Consider the following 19,564-nt stretch of genomic DNA (forward strand, 5'->3'; position numbering starts at 1 on the left):
ATATGTCTCCTACTACACCAGCAGCACTCTCTCTCTTTTGTCTAGTACGATGTAATTCAGACAATTTCGGAAACCTTTTCAAATCGTCAAGCTGATATATCTTTGGGAAAACTATCCCCAAATAACATGTCCATACCATCCCTTTGGAAGACGGTAATAAGCATTTAGTCCACATATATAATAGATCCCAGGGATCGCAGGATCCTGTCCATTTAACATGAACGTCCATTTACTCTGAAACAAAAACACATGCTTACATTCACTCATCCCCACAAACACATTGTCATAATATGACTTCGGCCTAGATGTGCAAAGCTTCCCTACATGTAGTGCATCTAAAGCTAGCTTCCCTTGTTCTCTAATCGCACCATAACTCTCACTACTAGCAAAAGCCCGCTGCTGCAATCCTTTCTCTAGTTTACCCTTTAATGCTCTTCTTCTATCTTCTGTGTGATCTAAAAAGCTTTTCTCTACAGGTGCAAGCAAGCATGTCAAGTTATTGTGGTGTGCATAAGATGTAATAATCGTTAATGTCGCCTCAAAGAATCCTTTAACTAACTTTATACTATAGTACCTAGCGACCCCACTCAAATCTTCTATTATAGGCACATAAGAAAACACAAGGTCATAGTTTGAGTAAAAGTATTGAATCTCTTCCTGGTTATAGAATCTTGTTAGTAACAGACTACAACTAATCCCGTAGGTTAGTGGCAGACTATGATAGGTAACCCCCTCTTGTACCGAAACAGGAATCTGTGTATATACAAAACAATCTTTCGCATCCATTGTGTCAACATACTCACTCAGCAAGCGATAGAAAACGTTAGTGGAGAGTTCCCCTTTTACATTAGTTCCCTCATGCAAGTATTTTGTATCGCTCTCAAACCTCTCCCAAGCTGTTAGTGCAGTGGTAGTCTCAGAAATTGTTGCATTGTTAGTCCCACTCTTATCCGTTAGTGTCATACCCACAACCACAACCATGATGAATATCACACACGCAACACCTAAACCAACATCCAAATATTTACAACGCCTACTGCCTCTATTATCCTCTCTATTGTTAGCCATGATCTGTAAAGAATCAGAAAGTGAAGGATGGTTAATTCAAACAACAGATGATGGTTAGAGAATTTTCTTCTTTTTTTTTTTTTTCACAGCAAAGTCAAAACAAGCAATTATTTACAGCTTTCAGTTTCACTCCCAGGGTCCTTGTCAATTAAGATTAGCAGCTTGTCAAAAGCGTTTTTCAAAAGTCAATTCATGTTTTCAAAGTCTCATCTGGTAAATTCTCAGTCTCTTTTCTCAATTTTTTCTTTTTACTTTAATTCGATCATTATACCAATTCAGGGGGTCATTCCGACCCTGGCGGTCCATGACCGCCAGGGCTGGGGACCGCGGAAGCACCGCCAACAGGCTGGCGGTGCTTCCTGGGCCATTCTGACTGCGGCGGTAAAGCCGCGGTCAGAAAAGGGCAACCGGCGGTTTCCCATTGGTTTACCCCTGGCCCAGGGAATCCTCCATGGCGGCGCTAATGGGGATTCCGACCCCCTTCCCACCATCCTGTTCCTGGCGGTTTTTACCGCCAGGAACAGGATGGCAGGAACGGGTGTCGTGGGGCCCCTGGGGGCCCCTGCACTGCCCATGCCACTGGCATGGGCAGTGCAGGGGCCCGAACAGGGCCCCATAAAGAGTTTCAGTGTCTGCTTTGCAGACACTGAAAATCACGACGGGTGCCACTGCACCCGTCGCACCCCTACAACTCTGCCGGCTCCATTTGGAGCCGGCTTCATTGTTGAGGGGGGTTTCCCGCTGGGCCGGCGGGCGGCCTTCTGGCGGTCGCCCGCTGGCCCAGCGGGAAAGCCAGAATGGCCACCGCGGTCTTTTGACCGCGGTGCGGTCATTCGGCGGTTCCCTCCAGGCGGGCGGCTCCCGCCGCCCGCCAGGGTCAGAATGACCCCCTCAGTCTCTTCAGCCAGACTCAGGTGCCAAAGTACTGACCTGGAATCTCTCGATCAAGGCAAAACGCCAAGAACTCTTGTTGCCACTCAGCTGTCGTTGCATACGCCCATTCAGGACCCACGTACCTTCTGTTTGCAACTCTCTTTCTTTTCAACTTGCGATCACCTTGCAACTCTCCTTCACTTAAATCTTCTCTCCTAGTTGTATCAACTTCTTCCTTTATTGCATCTTCAACAACCACTTCTCCCCTTTTCACTTGCAATTCTGGCCACTTATCTCCTTTCAGTGTCTTTCTGGTCTTTGATCTTTCCTGTGGCAACCCTTGGCCCTCCTCTGGCTCTATGGTGTTTTCTCTTGAGGGACCTGCAATTTGCTCAGGAGGAGTTTGGACCCTCTGACTCTTTTCCACCACAACTCCTTCACCTTCTGGGCCTGACAAATGCTCTAGATCATTCGCATACTCGTCCACTTCTGGGAGAACCTCCTTCTGATTAGGCTCCCCTGCTGCCTCAGTTGAGATGGGCTCACCGTCACCCCTCTGGGTCTCTTCTCCTTCGTCTCTCACTGGAGTGACCAAGCCGTCCTCAATGGGCTCTCCTTCTGTCTCAGTTCCCCTTCGATCACTCTCCGGCCCTGAGACTTCCTTCTCTGTTGTTGGTACTTTTAACAACTCAACTTCCTCATCAGTTGGACACATCACTTTTTTCGTGTGACTGGCATGGATCCAGTTCAGAATTCCTGCACACTTCACAGCAGTAATAGTCGTTAATATCACTTGGTATGGCCCCTTCCAACGTGGCTCCAAACACGTCTTCCGTACGTGTTTCTTGATGACAACCCAGTCACCAGCTTTCAGGTTGTGTCCTGGATCATTTATCGGTGGCAGGGTGGTAGCTTCCAACTGGTGAGAAAAAGAGCAGATCACATCAGCCAGACCCTTGCCGTAGTCCAACACCATATCATCTGTGATATTCACAAGAGCATTCGCAGGCACTGCGGTCAGTCTCATAGCTCGGCCCATGAGAATCTCATGAGGGGACAGTCCTGTTTTCTTATGAGGTGTATTTCTAATTGACAGCACCAAAGGCAATGCATTGGGCCATTTCAAATTCGTGGCTGCACACATTTTTTCTATTCTCGACTTCAGGGTACCATTCATCTGTTCCACTAGTCCTGATGCTTCAGGGCGGTAACTACAATGCAACTTCTGCTCAATGTTCAATGCTGCACACAATAGCTTAACCACCTTGTTGTTGAAGTGACTTCCCCTATCTGATTCTTTAGAGATCGGAAAACCGAAACGTGGTATCAACTCCCTAAGCAGCAGCTTCGCTACTGTGAGGCTGTCATTCCTGTGTGTAGGGTACGCTTCAATCCAATGACTAAAGATACACACAATCACCAACACATACCTCAGACCTCCACACACAGGCATCTCTATAAAATCCAATTGCATTCTGCTAAATGGACCTACAACTCTCCCAATGTGGCTCAAATTCACCACTGTCCCTTTCCCTGCATTCATCTGTTGACAGATGATACACCTATGGCAAATCACTTCTGCAGCTTGTCTGAACTTCGGGTTAAACCAGTCAATTTTGAACAACCTAATCATGGCATCCCTCCCAATATGTGCTTGACCATGGTAAAACCTTGCAAATTGTGACAAAAGACTGTTCGGCAAGACCACTTTCCCTTCATCTGAGACCTATAAGTCATCTGGCCTTTGTACGCATTGCATCCTAACCCAAGAACGCTACTCATCTTTGCTGGCACGTCCCTGCAACAATCTCAATTCTTCTAACGTATCAATCACCTTTAATGCGTAACCTGTACATGTCTCATTTTCTGTTTCAGGCAACAATTCCCACTGATCTTTAAACGATATACAGTTCAATGCGCAAAACCTTGCGACTTGATCCGCATATCCATTTCCCACTGAAACAAAGTCTTGTGACTTCAGGTAGGCACTGCATTTCACCACGGCAATTTCATGAGGTAACTGAATCGCATGCAGCAACTCCTTAATTCTCTCACCATTTTTCACTGCCGAACCAGAAGAGGTCAAGAAACCCCTCTGCAACCACAGTTGGCCAAAATCATGGACAATTCTGAATCCGTATCGGCTATCAGTATAGATAGTCACTCTCAGCTGGGCAGAAGCATGGCAAGCTCTAGTAAGAGCAACCAGTTCAGCTACTTGGGCAGAATATACTCCCTGGAGCCAAGATGCTTCCAGGATGCCAGAAATCGTGGATACAGCATATGCTCTTAACACTCCTACTGAGTCTCTCAAACATGAGCCATCGACAAAGATAATTTGGTCATTTTCTTCCAATTGGGTATCTTTAATATCAGGCCTCGGTTTGGTGCACATTTCTGTTACCTCAAGACAATCATGTTCTACATCTTCCACATTTTCAACCTCTGTGTTTTCATTTGATAGCAAAGTTGCCGGATTCAACACTGTACATCTCTTCAACGTTACATTTGGTGACCCCAATATAATCGTTTCATATTTAGTCAATCTTGCATTCGTCATGTGCTGCGTTTTAGTACGGGTCAACAGTATTTCAACTGAGTGAGGAACCATGACTGTTAGAAGATGTCCCATCACTATCCCTTCACACTGTGTGAGGCTTTGTCCAACTGCTGCTACTGCACGCTGACAACCTGGTAAGGCTGCTGCAACTGGGTCCAAAGTAGCTGATAAATATGCTACTGGTCGGTTTAAACCTCCATGGACCTGTGTCAAGACAGACAAAGAACATGCATCACGTTCATGACAAAAAAGAACAAAAGGCTTCGTGTAGTCAGGCATACCTAAAGCTGGAGCCCTGCACATGCTCCCCCTTAACTCAGTAAACACTTTCATTTCCTTCTCTTTAAACACTATGACATCTGGACCTTCTTTGACTGTCAATCTCACCAATGGCTTGGAGATGACTGAAAAATTTGGGATCCACTGACGACAGTAACCCACCATTCCTAGGAACATCCTAACATCTCTCTGTGTTGTTGGGGGATTCATCTGTAATAGTGCAGTCACTCTTTCCCTGGATAACTTCCTCGACCCTTTCTCAATTTGATGACCAAGTACTTCACCTCTTTCTGGCAATATTGCCATTTCTTTAGGGACCCCTTGTGTCCGTTCTTTCCCAAGTGATTCAGTAAGGCAATTGAATCATACTTGCACTCGTCCCTTGTTTTAGAAGCAATCAACAAATCATCAATGTACTGCACTAGAGTCGATTGAAAAGGCAATTCCAATTACTCCTAATCCTTCTTCAGTATTTGGTTGAATATGGAAGGTGATTCCGAAAACCTTTGAGGAATTCAACACCAACTGTAAACCTTGTCCAGGAATTTAAAACTAAAGAGAAATTGGCTATCCTCATGAAGAGGCACAGAAAAGAGCGCTTGGGACAAATCGATTACTGTGAACCATTCTGCATCACATGGAATCTGGAACATAATCACAGCTGGATTGGGCACCACTGGGCAGCATTTCACCACTATGTCATTGATCTTCCTCAAATCTTGGACAATCCGAACCTTCCCACAAGGCTTTCTCAGTCCCATTATTGGTGAATTACATGGACTGCTCATCACTTCTTTCAAGACTCCCTGTTTTACAAAATCTGCAATTAATTGCCCACCTTTATAAGGACATCTTGCGCCATATAATACTGTGGTATCTGGGGGAATACAGCATGTGGCTTTACACTGACTTTAACTGGTTCTACTCCTTTTATCAGTCCTACTTCTTTCCCTGTCAAGTCCCACACCTTCTCTTGGACTGTTCCCTGCAAGTCTGCCGGGAGATCAGCCACTGTGAACATCGGGAAGAAGTTAATCAGAGGATATTCCTCGTCTGTAGTCTCAGTTTCAGGCTCTGAAACCTGCTCCTCTCCTTCATCATCACTGTTTGTCTGGATCTCAATCCTCTCATTGGAACAGGTGATTAAACACCTTGTCTTGCACAGTAAGTCTCTTCCCAGTAAGGACATGGGACTTGAATCACAGACCATAAATCTGTGCAATCCCTGGAAAGTGCCAAGCTCAATCTGAACCAGATCTGTGATCGGGTTAGTCAGGAGTTGATTTGCTACTCCCACTACCTTAACCGTACGTCCCGAAAGAGGCAGTTTCGGAACCTCTGTACTTCGGACTGTAGAGCGTGTAGCTCCTGTGTCAACCAAGAATGAAACCTTGTGGCCCATCACCTTCCCCTGAACATAGGGCCCTTTCTGATCTACCTCTAAGGACGCTACAGGCCTACACTCCTCACTATCTGAACTCTCATCCGACCATTCATCGTTTATTCCATTCTCACCACGCAATGGGAACTGTTGCACTGTGTTATTTTGACTCATCCTTTGACCTCTGACCTGTTGAGGAAGCATCACCTGTTGCTGTCCATTGGCACTAAAGGCACTTGCATTTGCTATCTAGGTACCATGGGAACCTGCTGTTGCATTTGTTGTAACTGCATCAGCTGTATACACAGCATCTGCACCTGCTGCATGGGTTGAAAACCCTGCATCTGATTCACATTATTCTGAAAATTCGGATTAGGACCTCTCAGCCTTGGTCCTTTCACATTTTGAAATGAACTGACATCATTGTTTTGTTGAACAACACCCTCCTGCACCATCATCGGGCACTCCCACTTCCAATGTCCAACGACCCCGCAAGCATGACAAGGTAACATCTTCTTCATTCCCTGTACATTGTTTTGAACTACTACAGTGTTCAAATCTGGACTCCGGTTCACAAAACCTCCTCGACCTCTGCCTCTCACTTGCGCCTGAAACATCCTGTTTCCTTGCGGCTGTTGCACCATCTGCTGTAGACAACCTCCCTGTATTCCTGACTGTGCTGCCTTAATTTGCATCACCATTGCGTTCTCTTTCAACTTTCTCTGCTTTAACTCAATCTTGTCACTACAGTACTTCGCATACTGCAACACCTTGTCAATCGGCTTGGCTTGCCAGCAAATCAAATGACTCTTAATAATCTGACTGATCTCAGGTCTCAACCCTTCAACAAATCTAAACACAAGGTGATTCATGTCCTTCGCCTCCACAACCTCTGTACCACTGTAGTGTTTGAACGCCTTCAACAACCTCTCATAACAGGCATGTATCGACTCCTTGGCTTCCTGAGCCGTCCGATCAATCTTTTGCCAATCAATATTCTTCGGCGAAACTCTCGATTTTAGGAACTCAATCACCTTATAATAATACTTCATCACCTCAGGAGACGGTGCTCCTGTGATTCTGTCCCTTGCCGGTTCCTCGGTCGGCCAATCCACGCTCCTCTTGCACTCAAGCCACAAATCAGCTGGAACTATGATCTCAAATAGAGTATTTAGGTCTTCCCAAAGACATTTCGCAAGCTTCACAAACCTGTCCGTCTGCTGATACCACTCTATTGGCTTCTCCCTCAGCCTGGGAAAGTCATTTGTAAATGACAGATATCACCTCTAGTCCACTGCACATGGACAAGAACCCCTCCAGCCGTCTCTCTCATTTGTAACATCTTTACCGTACCAGCATCCGGTAAGGCTTTTGCTGGCTGCTCTACACAGTCACTCTTCCTCTTGTCTCTTTTCTTCGCCCATCTGCCTTCCCACTTCTCTAAGGCTCCCCAAACTTGTGCACTCTGTAATATTTCCTTGAGGTGTGCCTTCATCCCAGTAGACCTCATATGTTCAAAATCCTTAGGCTCAAAGTCTAACCTGTAACTCCTCTTCAAATGTTTGGTATTTTCTAAATCTATGCCATATTTATCTGCCAAATTTGCCAACCTCTGGTGCACCCTGCTCACTTCTTTAGTTATCTTTGGACACAAGTATCTCAATTCTGCTTCCGTGTATGACTCTAACCTTTCGCTCCCATGCTCCCTTCAACAAGTTCATTTGCCTCCGTGCCCAACCTCACAAAATTCAGGTACTCTTCTCCTTCCGTTCTCCCTGCTGCTGCAGGAGTAGTCTGTGGAGTATTAACCTTATCTAACCAGTTGTTCAGCTGTTGTGCTGTTAAACCTTGTAATGAGGTATTCCCAGCCTGCGCTAAAGGTGTCTGCGGTATATTCACACTCTAGATCTGCGGAGTTAACAGTCTCAAACCTGTCTGTCTCATGGTCTCTGGAGGAGACCCAATCGGACTGAAGTCTAACAGGGATCTAGATCCTTCGAATGTCGGTTCCCCTGGAGTCATTCCTTGGGAACTTCCTACGAGCCCGCCTCTTGTCATATCTTGAGTCATTACCCCTTGATCGCATACACTTGGCTTCGCCTGCGCATACAATGGTAGTGGTGGACCAACTGTAGTAGGCAAGGATACGGCGGCTGGCGGCTGTCTATTTCCCAAACCCTGTGGGGGATTAACTCCCATACTCTGGTTCATCACTGGTGCCATGGTTGACTGCGGTCCTGTGAGCAAAGTATAATTCAGAATCATTGGCTGCTGTACCTGGGGCAGTAAAGGTGGAGTGGGATCAGTCTGAATCAACTTTGGTCCTCCATATACTTGCTCTGTCGGCACCATAAGATTCGTTGTAGTCTCTAAGATTGGGACACCAGGGAAAAGTCTCTGAACCTGTGGTGGTTGCAGCTGAGATTGCATACCGTGGGCAGTGGACACGCTAAAAGTACTCTGTACCGGAACTGGTGTCAAAACAGGACTAACCTGTATCGGATTCGTTGTCATCTTCTCTTGGGTTGAACCTGCAGGACATGTACTAGTACTCGGTCTATTGTCATCTATTGCATATGGCGGTGGTCGGTCATTCTTTAACTGATTAAAGAACTCATCATCGTCTGAGTCATCTACCTCTGACCAGGCTTCGTAGCCTCTTTGTCTTTGGAGGGACTTTTGTCAGACTTACAAGTAGCTTTCCCTCCCTTTTCTTCACCCTCTTGAGGTATCGCTGGAAACAGCCTGACCCCATCTATCGTCTCTCTCCTCCAAACTCTCTGTGCACTGTCCCACCTAGCCTCCGCTAGTGTCTTTTCTGCATTCCTCATCCTCCTCTCAAATTTCTGTTGCTATTGTCGTATTGCCATCAGTTCCCAAATTGCTAACGCCTCAAACTGTGCTGGCCTCGGAGGTGGCTTCAGCTCATTTAGCACCCTCCGCAAATTTTCCAAAACCCTCAAATTGAACGTTCCGTGCTCTGGAAATGCAAAACACCCTTCTTTCTCTGTCGCTTTGCATCATTGCTTTAGCCAAAGACATGGCGCGACACCCTTTTCCTCCATTACAGCATAAGATGGGGTATCCTCTGGCAGTGTAACCTCCCCTATACTCGCGGTGATATATACGTCTCCCGTCAAAGCGCTCTTTAAAGCCTTGAAAAGTTTCATTTTTGCGTCTTTTATTTTGTTCACAATCAAATCAGGAAGTGACATTAATTCCCAGAACTCTCTTCGCCTACCTTCTCAACCAATTGTCTCTCACCGACGGCTACCAATCCGTGCGCGACCCTTCTTACTAACCAACCTATCCCAGCGCGGCTCCAAATGACGTCACACTCGCACACACTGCGGCTGACAAAGTCTTGCAGCTTGTCTTCCCACTCTCAAGTCACACAAAAACGAATGCAATATATTGCGAGCACCAACAAAAACAAACTCAAATTTGCTGGTTTACTACAGGAAAGGGTAACACAGTCGCTTCAGAACTTTACAGAGATTTCGCTTAGCCTCGGCCGCTACTCTCTCCTTCTAAGATCCCGCACTCGCAAGCAAAATTTTACCCTCAAATTTTACTCTCGACTTGTCAATGGGTTGTTCTAGTGCACTTTCGAACTCACCAAATCTCCATCGAAGTTTTAATTCACTCACTTTGACTCAAACTCGACTCGTCGATTTCACCATCGACCTATTAAACCGCGCAAATTACAACATAAACCAAGTGTCTCCTACACTTATCAATATACTCCGGAGTCTTAGACCACGCAGGGTCCGTACATCATCAACAACCATGTGGACAATTTTTTAGCACAAAGCGCCACACTCACATGAAGTTCGCCGACTTCCCTACTCTCATTCTGTGGAGTACGCACACACTCCTACTAAAACATCATCATCTGGCCTAAAATCCTCACAAACTTCACAATTCACCTGCAGTATATATAAGCTGTGCAAGCGCAAAACCTACTTCATTCACACTATCGCTAGAACGCCGAGGAACATACTCAAACTCCCTTCAGCAGGCTCCGAGATTCCGGGAAAGTCATTTGGGATTTAGAGGCACATCATCTCTCCAATTTGCATTCTCGATACACCTTGCTTACTTCCAAACCAGACCTTTTGAACCATCAACTCTATCAAACCGTAGTCCCTCACACTGGGGCCCCAAAGGGCCAAACCATCCGCACTGCTACCTAAAACTGTTAGTGCGTCAGAGCCTTGATAAGTAAACTTACAAGGAGGCACGCCTACGTCGATGAACCTTGGACCACGTTCGGGGACTTCCCAGTACGAGATGTCTTTTTGGCATGACAGATCAATAGATCAATAACCCAATCAATAATCACAGTAACTAATTAACAAGATAATCAATAACATTCAATACGAATCAATAAGTTGAACACACCATGACCTTTCAGTCATGAATAACAACACCAATTTAGTTGAGTGTTAAGATATTTATTTCCCTATTGGTTACAACCTAATGTAATTTCTGTTAATCCCATTAGCAATCAATCTCATTAGAAACTCATCTAATTAGTACTTAGAACGCAAATTAATCAATGCATAGAGAATATTAATTTAGTATTTAGGCACATCACTAATGTGAAGCAACTCAGCAAAGATTCGTTAATATATGATTCAACAAAGCAAGAACTCAGTCATTTGTCTATTTGCGTCCGATATTTGTGAACACCTTAACTAACCTCAAATTAGCATCGGCATGTTGGGCTTCATGCAAAACAATTTAGTAAACATGAATTTAGAAAACATCTAGCTATGGACTCTATCAAAGAGCAGTTGGTACCTAGAAAGAAAAGGCAAACAGACAATTACAATTTTGCATTAGATAGTTACCAATCCAACAGATCAGCAAACAGCATCAGTCTTCGTTCTCAGGACATCAGTCGTCTTCATCATCATCAGAGATAGGACGGGCAAAGTCTCAATATAGCATAGCTAAGAAATAGGACCTTCCCTCATAGGGAGGAGAAGTAGGTATCAGGTAAGGAAACAGGTAGAGGATGGTTTAAAGTATCAGGCAAGGCAACAGGGTGAAAAGTCTCTGAGTAAGTGAAGTCTAAAAGGTCTCCCTGTCTCAGCATGCATTTCTTCTTGGGTCACTCCGTTATATCAAAACTGTCTAATTAGCCCTTAACTCCTCATTGGATCATAATTCGTACATTGTTATCTCTGTCCAATAACTCTCCACGCACTTCACCAGAAATTTCCACAAACCACAGTTCTCATGTCGCTGTTTGGCCCATGTTATTGACGTCTTCATCGGTTGGAATGTCAGGTAAGAAAAGTTACACTTTACGCTCCTGTCAGTGTCTCCATTGTTTTCTCCTACTCCAGGCAGCCTTGCACCTGTTACGAATTACACTGTTGCATTCAGCAGGAATGTCTCCTTGAGCAAGTCGGGTCTCATGAGAAAGAATTTACTACGGCTACAAACACATAACTTCTGGAAAAGTACAGCTTTGTGTCCTTCAGAAAAACAGCACAATGCACGTTAAAAAATACAGTTTAATATGAGACCAGGCAGCTAGGCCCAGACCCTCGCTAAGCTAAGGCCTATTAACAACTTTCATTAGTCTTCGTATACATTGGTAGCCACTCCCCGTGGGCACATTTCAAACATGTGCATTATTTTCTATGTTAACACATTTTCTATGCAGCTTCATCACACAATACATTGCAAGCTTTTCATGTTAATATTAATTTTAAAAGACACACCCCAACACACACACAACTTAAATGAAAAATAAATGCAACTTAAAATTATCAGCGGGAAATGCACTTGCTTACGTTATGAAAGATGAGTTGGTTGATGTGCTCAATGCAGATGTCTGTGTGGGTACCAGTGGGTCATAGAACTGAATCATGGTTGGTGAAGTGGGGAATAGTGACCTGTCTATTTATAATGCTGCAAGGACCCAGGCTGAGACTGAAATCATTACGTATATGCAATTTTTATTTTAAAATTGTATTACATACAGTATAAGATAGGCTGCCTCAAAAGAGTTAGGGCCTGATTAAGAGTTTGGCAGATGAGTTAAATGTGGCGGATATCCTATCTTCCCACGATTTCTGTCCCTCTACCCTATTGTTCAATCAGATTTGTCAGCGGTGGGGATGTCCAGTGATGGATCTGTTGACATCGCACACAATGCTCTGATTCCCACATTTTGTCCCAGGATGAGGGAAGTCTCAGCTTGGGAAATAGATGCTCTGTCCTGCCCATGGCCAGAGGGTCTTCTGTATGTGTCCCTTCTATCTCTTTGAAACAGCGGTTTCTGGTCAGGCTGAGGAGGGAGGGTGGTCATGTGATCCTTGTTGCTCCAGCCCTTCCCTGGACATCCTCATTTCATCTTCTGGTAGCGATGAAGATGGACCAGGAGTGGCTACTACCAACAGTCTTATCCCCTCTGGTTTCTCAAATTCTTCAGGAGGAGTCTCTTGTTGATTTCAATGTGATGGTCTAGAGGCTGAGAGGGTAAGGTTGAGGTCCCAGGGAATATCCAGTTCAGTCTCCTCTTCCATTCAGGCCTTGAAAAGACCATCCAGTAAAGCCTCCCATGCAAGACACTGGATGTCTTTTAGGAGTGGTGTGTGAGGAGGCAGCTAATGTCTCTGTTTCCAGATCTTCCACGCATTTTTACAATTTCTTCAGGATGAGTTTTCTTTGGGGCTTTGCTCTTCGACCTTGAAGGTATCAGTGGGCAACAATAAAGCCCTTCAGGGCTCCTTGGGGAAATTTAGTGGATACACAGGGATTGGTGCAGAAATTATTCAAGGGATTTTCTATTCTAAGTCCTGCTCTATCATTGTTCTGTCTGGCCTGGGATCTTCCTCTGTTCTTACAACCCTTGAAGTATCAGCCCTTTGGGCATAGCCACTCAATTGATGTTAAGACACTGATGTTAAGTGTTTTTCCTGGTGGCCATTACTTCAGCCAGGAGGTTTGGGAAGCTGGATGCACTGTCATGGTGGGCCAGGTTCCTGAAGATTGTGTTAAGACTGGGCCCGGAGTTAATTCCCAACAAGAAGTTATTTTGCCAGTGTCTTTTCCAGATCCTCGGTCTCAGGGTGGAAGAGTTCAGGCAGGCCTCTTCTTTATTTTAATTTTGGACCTCCCAGGAAAGGTCTAAAACCTTTCACCTGAACTCTAAGCAGGTGTGTTCAGGCCTTGATTTCTGTACTCTATAAACAATACTGGGTACCTTTTCTTCTAGGGATCCAGGCCAGGTCAACTAGAAGTTTATCGACTTCTCTGGCGAAGTGCCAATGGACCTCTTTTACTGATATTTGAAGAGCAGCCACATGGGCAATTGTGTCTCCATTTATCAAACACTACAGAGTAACACAAGTCCCAGCAGTGTAAGATATTTTGGTGTCTACGTTTCTGTCTGCTGTGAAGTAACAGTAGTTTGAAGTATGGCAATAAATGAAATTTGGTTCTGCAGAGCTACTAGTTGTCATGGCTTTCTTTTAGCTTGGTGTACATCTGAAATACATAAGAAAGCTCAGCGAGAGGGACAAAGGGGTAATGCTTTGATTACTGACCAGTAGAGAAAGAGGGGAAATGAAGACAGCAGGTCGTAAATGTAAATTAAAAGGAGCTTTCTCAGCTCTGCCAAGTATCACGCATCTAGAGTTAATATAACGCACATCACAGCACTAGAATGCAGTGTCACACATATGTAGCTCCTCCTCGTTGCACGAGGCAGGGCTACACTTTGGTCTCAGCGCTCATTGTATGAGGCCAGTGCTCGTGCACCAGATCTTTAAAAGTGCCCCAGGCAGGGTGAGGGAGAACCAGAGAAGGGTGGACTCTGGTTGCCTTGGTTACAAGGTGACCTATGTCAGCAGTGCGGCCGGAGTTCCTGTTTACTTTTCATAACAGTGATGTTTCTGCAGTTGTTTGTGTTTTTGTTTTACATGGATGTGTCTCTTGTACCAGTGCATAATATGAACTGGGGCGCCTGTAGATGCCTCGGTGAGTTCAGATCCTTGGTGGTTTCTCAAACCTGGGCCGGATTAAACGCGGTGGAGCTGGGGTTTAAAGCTTTGCAGGGTTCTCACAGCGCCTGTCGGTGGGATTTAGCCCTGGGTTTAAAATGCAGTAGGATTCCGCCTGAGCCCTGGCCACACAGCTGTATTTTATCATTCATGTCATTTAATCCACAAATTGTAAACACGGAAAACAAGGAGCCACCTCGGTTTGCAAAAAAGTGACATTACTTGGCAAGTGTTACACCTGAAGGTGGTGCCTCCCATTCCTGTGAAAGTTGAAAGAGGCCCTGCGCATGTGCAGTGGGGATGAAATGCAAAGAGCAGACTCCAGTCTGTGGGCAGAAGCCTGGATAAACGTGAGGTACAACCGGTGACGTGACCCAGGTCAGTAAAGAGCTCTGGGTCCTGTGTGGGCAGAAACCGAGGGACTCGACAACAAATCCAGATAGAGCGTAAAATCCGGGGACTTGTCACTGGAGCCCTTAACGTTCCATAGAAAGAGACGCTACCGCTATTCTAAAGAGCCCGGATAGCTCAGTCGGTAGAGCATCAGACTTTTAATCTGAGGGTCCAGGGTTCAAGTCCCTGTTCGGGCGGATGCTCCTTTTTTAACCCCTTTTAAAAAGTAGGAGTATTTGTAGTTTCTTCTTTAACGAGTACATTCCTCTGAGCAATTAGCGCAAACTCTTTACTTTTGAATTGCCTCCGTTCTCCTGATACGTGGCACGCGGTGTTCACGCCTCTGGGGCGCCTCCTGCTGGCTTGCGCGGTGCATCGCGTTCTGTGAAAACAGGGAAATGCTTTGCTGTGCAGACAAATCCCAACCTGACTCGGGATTGTGATGTCTCGGGAGTATTTTGACATTAAATCACTGCTCTCTGACATCTCTGGTCTCTGTCAGATCCATCTGCGTGTAGCCTATACATATAACGAAATGAACATGTACATGTTATTATTAATTTAGAAACGGCCCCGTGCTAGAGGAATGCATGATGTTATTTCTTCATTTAATGTGTTCATGCTCTGAATAGTTTGAAATAAAAGTAGGTGGAAATCATCTTTATGAGGTCACTGCGTGTGTCTTGCACCTCTTCCCTTAAGAGTCTCCCTGTCTTACCATTCCAATGATGGATACACAACTGATGACCACAGGTCAGACATCCCACAGCATATGAATCCCCGTGGACACTACTGGTCACTGCGGCTCGTTGGTCTAGGGGTATGATTCTCGCTTTGGGTGCGAGAGGTCCCGGGTTCAAATCCCGGACGAGCCCTATTTTCTTTTTTCCATGATTTTAATTGAAACACTTTACGATGACTAAATATCTTTTTTTTAATTGTTTATATAGGACATTTTCCTAAAAACTTTAAGGAAAGAAAAATTTGGGCTCGTCCGGGATTTGAACCCGGGACCTCTCGCACCCTAAGCGAGAATCATACCCCTAGACCAACGAGCCTCCGTGAGATCACCGCTGAGAGTCGTCTTCTTGGCGCTGAGAGCCGCTCACTGTGCAGTGATCCGTGTTCTCGTGGCTGTTTAAAGGGACCGCTGAGTTAAAACCCACTCACTGCACAGCACAGAAGGTGTCACCTCCACAAACCAGAGGCCCGGCTGTGGGGGGCTTGTCTCTCTGCTACCCATCTTTACAGGGAAATCACACCCCAAAGACCCCTTTTTACTACCAGTGTCTGAGACACTGAGAAGTGCAGACTCTAACCACAGGAGGGCAGAGACCCCGCAGAGAGAGGGAGGGGGTGCTATGTGAGGGGCGGGCTACAAACACCCTTAATAGACCTCTTCTGTGCAGTCATTCCGGGGCCATTATCATGTCAGTGACTGACCAGTGGTGGGATTTCTGGGGGGTTGTGCATCCTCTGAGTGCGGCCCTCGTCACTTTGTAGTGGACTAAACGGTTGTTACTTAAAATCGATGACATATCTTTTCGTTTGAGACATATCCCTCGTTAACCGGAAACAGCATCGTTGGAACCCCAAATTCTCCACACATTACCATCCTTATTGGGAAGAGCTGTGGCCATGAAATAGAACGGTATATACTAAGTAATGTAGATTTTCCTAGTTTTAATGACGGAAAGTCTTAATTTTATTAAAGACACGGAGGCGAGTACTATGCGTTCTTTTCTTGCTTTAATTTAAACAGCAGCAAGTGAATAAACTACAAATCCCATGGGCGTAGAGAACACGAGCCAATGGGAAACAATTTGAAGTCCATAAACAATAACCAATGACATAAGTGTAAGGGTATTATGACGTAAATGGACTGCGAACAGCCCTCTTTTCTTGCGCTTGACAATCAGCTGGTACGAAATAAAGGAAAAATAGAAACCAGAATGAGAACAGCCATAATAAAAGATAACAATTCGGAGCAAAAGTTCATAAGTCCAGGAAACTGATGGGGGAGAGCCGCACACTGGTGATCCGCCAGGCTGAGCAGAGGATAAGGATATATGGAAGATGTTGATGGAGCAGCCACACTCTGACTGTAAGGATTAGGTAGCAGGTTGAACCGCCGATGTTGACACTAAAGGGATGGGAAAAATAAAACAGAAATAGTTACTACAATCAGGGTGGGATAATACTCGCCTCCGTGTCTTTAATAAAATTAAGACTTTCCGTCATTAAAACTAGGAAAATCTACATTTTATGGCAAGACCGGAGGCTCCTATTATGCGAGTTTAAAGCAAATTAATGACATTCGAAGAAACATTATCTACTGGTTTACAATAAAAGACTCTAAAAACATTATCATTAGACCAATCTGCAGATCTAAGAATGTCCTCAAGACGGGAACCCGTCCAAAATGCTTTGGAAGCCATAGCACCTCTGGAAGAGTGAGCTCCAAAAGTGGAAGTGTCAATCCCAGCCAAAGACATAATCCATTTAACCCAGCGAGCCAATGTGGCCGAAGACACCGGCTTGTAAGGTTTCCTGAAAGAGATAAGCAATTGAGTAGAAGAGGACGTTCTTAGATGAGCAGTCATGAGTTCATAAGCTTTTAAACATTGAGCTACACATAATTTAGGCCGATCCGGAAAATAAGGATAAAAAACAGAGTGTAAATTTGATTTTGTTCTTCGAGACACAGTAAAAAGCACACCAGACGGAGTAAACTGTCTTGCAGAGATATCTAGAGCTTTGACATCAGAAATTCGTTTAATAGAAATAAGGCACAACAACATGGTGAGTTTAGCCGACAACATCTTTAAAGAAAGGGAAGAATTGTCAGGCCATGCTAGGAAATTTTTTTTGAACTACATTAACATCCCATAAAAAACTGTACTTAGGTAACGGAGGATTGGCAAATTTTACTCCCTTTAAAAGACGACAAATAAGTGGGTGTTCACCCACCGGTTTTCCGTTGACAAATTGGTGATTAGAAGAAATAGCTGACCTGTACAGATTAATAGTACGATAAGCTTTCCCCTTACTGGCCTCAGCGGCAAGGAAATTCACTATAAAGGTGACATCTGCTGAAAAGGAATCAATGTGTTTTCCCAGACACCAGCTATGCCATAAAGCCCAAGCCGATTTGTAAGCCTTTGTTGTTCCGGGAGCCCAGGACTGTCTGATATATTCCGAAGCTTGTGACGAAATGAGAGGGAAGTGTTGGGAACTCCAGAAATTTTCCATGCTGAAAGAGATAGGACGTTGTCGAGAATGAGGTTGTGCGGACATGCAGGGGATCCAAGAGAAGATCTGGAAAAGAAGGGATGAGAAAAGGAAAATCTATGGATAACTTCAGAAGAGTTGGAAACCAAATCTGGGATTGCCAGAAAGGGGCGATAAGAATTAAAGTAGCTTTCTGACGACGGACCTGAGCTAACACTCTGCTGATCATAACGAAGGGAGGAAAAGCGTATGAGAGGAACTTGGACCAATCTTGGAGGAATGCATCGGAGGCCAGGGCCAAAGGATCCGGACGCCAACTGAAAAATTGAGGTAGTTGTGTGTTGAGACGAGATGCGAACAAGTCGATCGTCATGGGCCCCCAATTGTTTTGAAGAAAATTGAAGATCGTGGGATGTAGCATCTAATCGCTTGAGTCGTGGAGGTGACGAGAGTGCCAATCGGCGACAGAGTTGAGAGTTCCCGGAAGATATTCTGCATGAACCGAAATTTGGTTTGTAAGGCAGAATTTCCAAAAGCTCTTTGCTAATTCTGCTAGGGGTTTGGATCTCGTACCTCCGAGATGGTTTATGTAACGGACCGCTGAAATATTGTCCATCCTGAGAAGGATAGCGCAACAGACCTTGTTCTTTGCAAGGCTTCTGATTGCAAAGGAGCCTGCAAGCATCTCTAAATAGTTGATATGCAACTTGGACTCCTCTAATGACCATAAACCTCCAGTCGAGATTGGACCACAATGGGCCCCCCAGCCGGTTAGGCTTGCATCTGACTCTAATACAAGATCTGGGGCTGATGGAAAGATAGTTCTCCCGTTCCAGGCATCTAAATGGTCTGTCCACCATTGCAACTCTGTACGGGAATCGTAGTCTAGAGGAATAACGTCTGCATAAGAAAGCCCTTTGCGTAAATGTTGAATCTTTAGGCGCTGAAGCGCCCGATAATGTAAGGGACCTGGAAATATGGCCTGAATGGAAGATGAGAGGAGACCGACGATGCGAGCGAGGGTTCTTAGTGAAATGGACGAATGACGTAAGACTTGGAGAATCTCTGACTTTATAGATTTTATTTTTGCCGGAGGGAGAAGAAGGGTGGCCGAAACTGAGTTTATTAGAAAACCTAAGAATTCTATACTTTGGGTAGGGTGAAGAAGAGATTTCTCCTTGTTGATAATGAATCCCAAATCCGATAGGAGGGCACAGGTTAGGTTGAGGTTTGTTATGAGTAATTGTGGCGAATGACTCATGAGAAGAATATCATCTAGATAGATGAGGAGTCTTACACCACGAGCTCTGAGGTGTGCTACCACTGGCTTTAGGAGTTTGGTGAAACACCATGGCGCTGAGGAAAGACCGAAAGGTAGAGATGTAAAGTGGAAGAATTGATCGATCCATTGAAATTGGAGAAACTTCCTGTGTTCCAGATGTATAGGGACGACCAAGTAGGCGTCCTGCAAATCCAAGCGAACCATCCAATCGTTCTGCAACAGGGAATCTCTGAGATAGAGAATGGTTTCCATCTTGAAGTGGCGGTAGATAACAAACTGGTTGAAAGACTTGAGATTGATAACCGGTCGCATTTTCTTGTTCTTCTTTTGAACCAAGAAAATGGAGCTGGTGAAGCCCGCAGGATCTGGGTGGGTGAGAGCAATGGCTTGCTTCTGGAAAAGGGATTGAACCTCCGAGGAGATAAGAGCGGACATTTCTGTAGAGAAATGAGGAAGCGGAGGAGCTATGCATT

The 19,564-nt window shown here is 45.0% G+C and overlaps 3 non-coding genes across 3 annotated transcripts; 2 read left to right on the forward strand and 1 right to left on the reverse strand.

Annotated features, from left to right (window-relative positions):
- The first annotated feature begins 14,702 nt into the window (after nucleotides 1–14,702).
- On the forward strand, nucleotides 14,703–14,775 carry TRNAK-UUU (transfer RNA lysine (anticodon UUU)). The gene has a single exon. It is a non-coding gene; the product is annotated as a tRNA-Lys (tRNA).
- Nucleotides 14,776–15,381: 606 nt separating this feature from the next.
- Nucleotides 15,382–15,453, forward strand: TRNAP-UGG (transfer RNA proline (anticodon UGG)). Its single transcript has one exon. It is a non-coding gene; the product is annotated as a tRNA-Pro (tRNA).
- Nucleotides 15,454–15,564: 111 nt separating this feature from the next.
- Nucleotides 15,565–15,636, reverse strand: TRNAP-AGG (transfer RNA proline (anticodon AGG)). Its single transcript has one exon. It is a non-coding gene; the product is annotated as a tRNA-Pro (tRNA).
- Between the last annotated feature and the right edge of the window lie 3,928 nt (nucleotides 15,637–19,564).

Source organism: Pleurodeles waltl, chromosome 4_2 (genome assembly GCF_031143425.1).
Source record: "Pleurodeles waltl isolate 20211129_DDA chromosome 4_2, aPleWal1.hap1.20221129, whole genome shotgun sequence".
NCBI classification, from domain to species: domain Eukaryota; kingdom Metazoa; phylum Chordata; class Amphibia; order Caudata; family Salamandridae; genus Pleurodeles; species Pleurodeles waltl.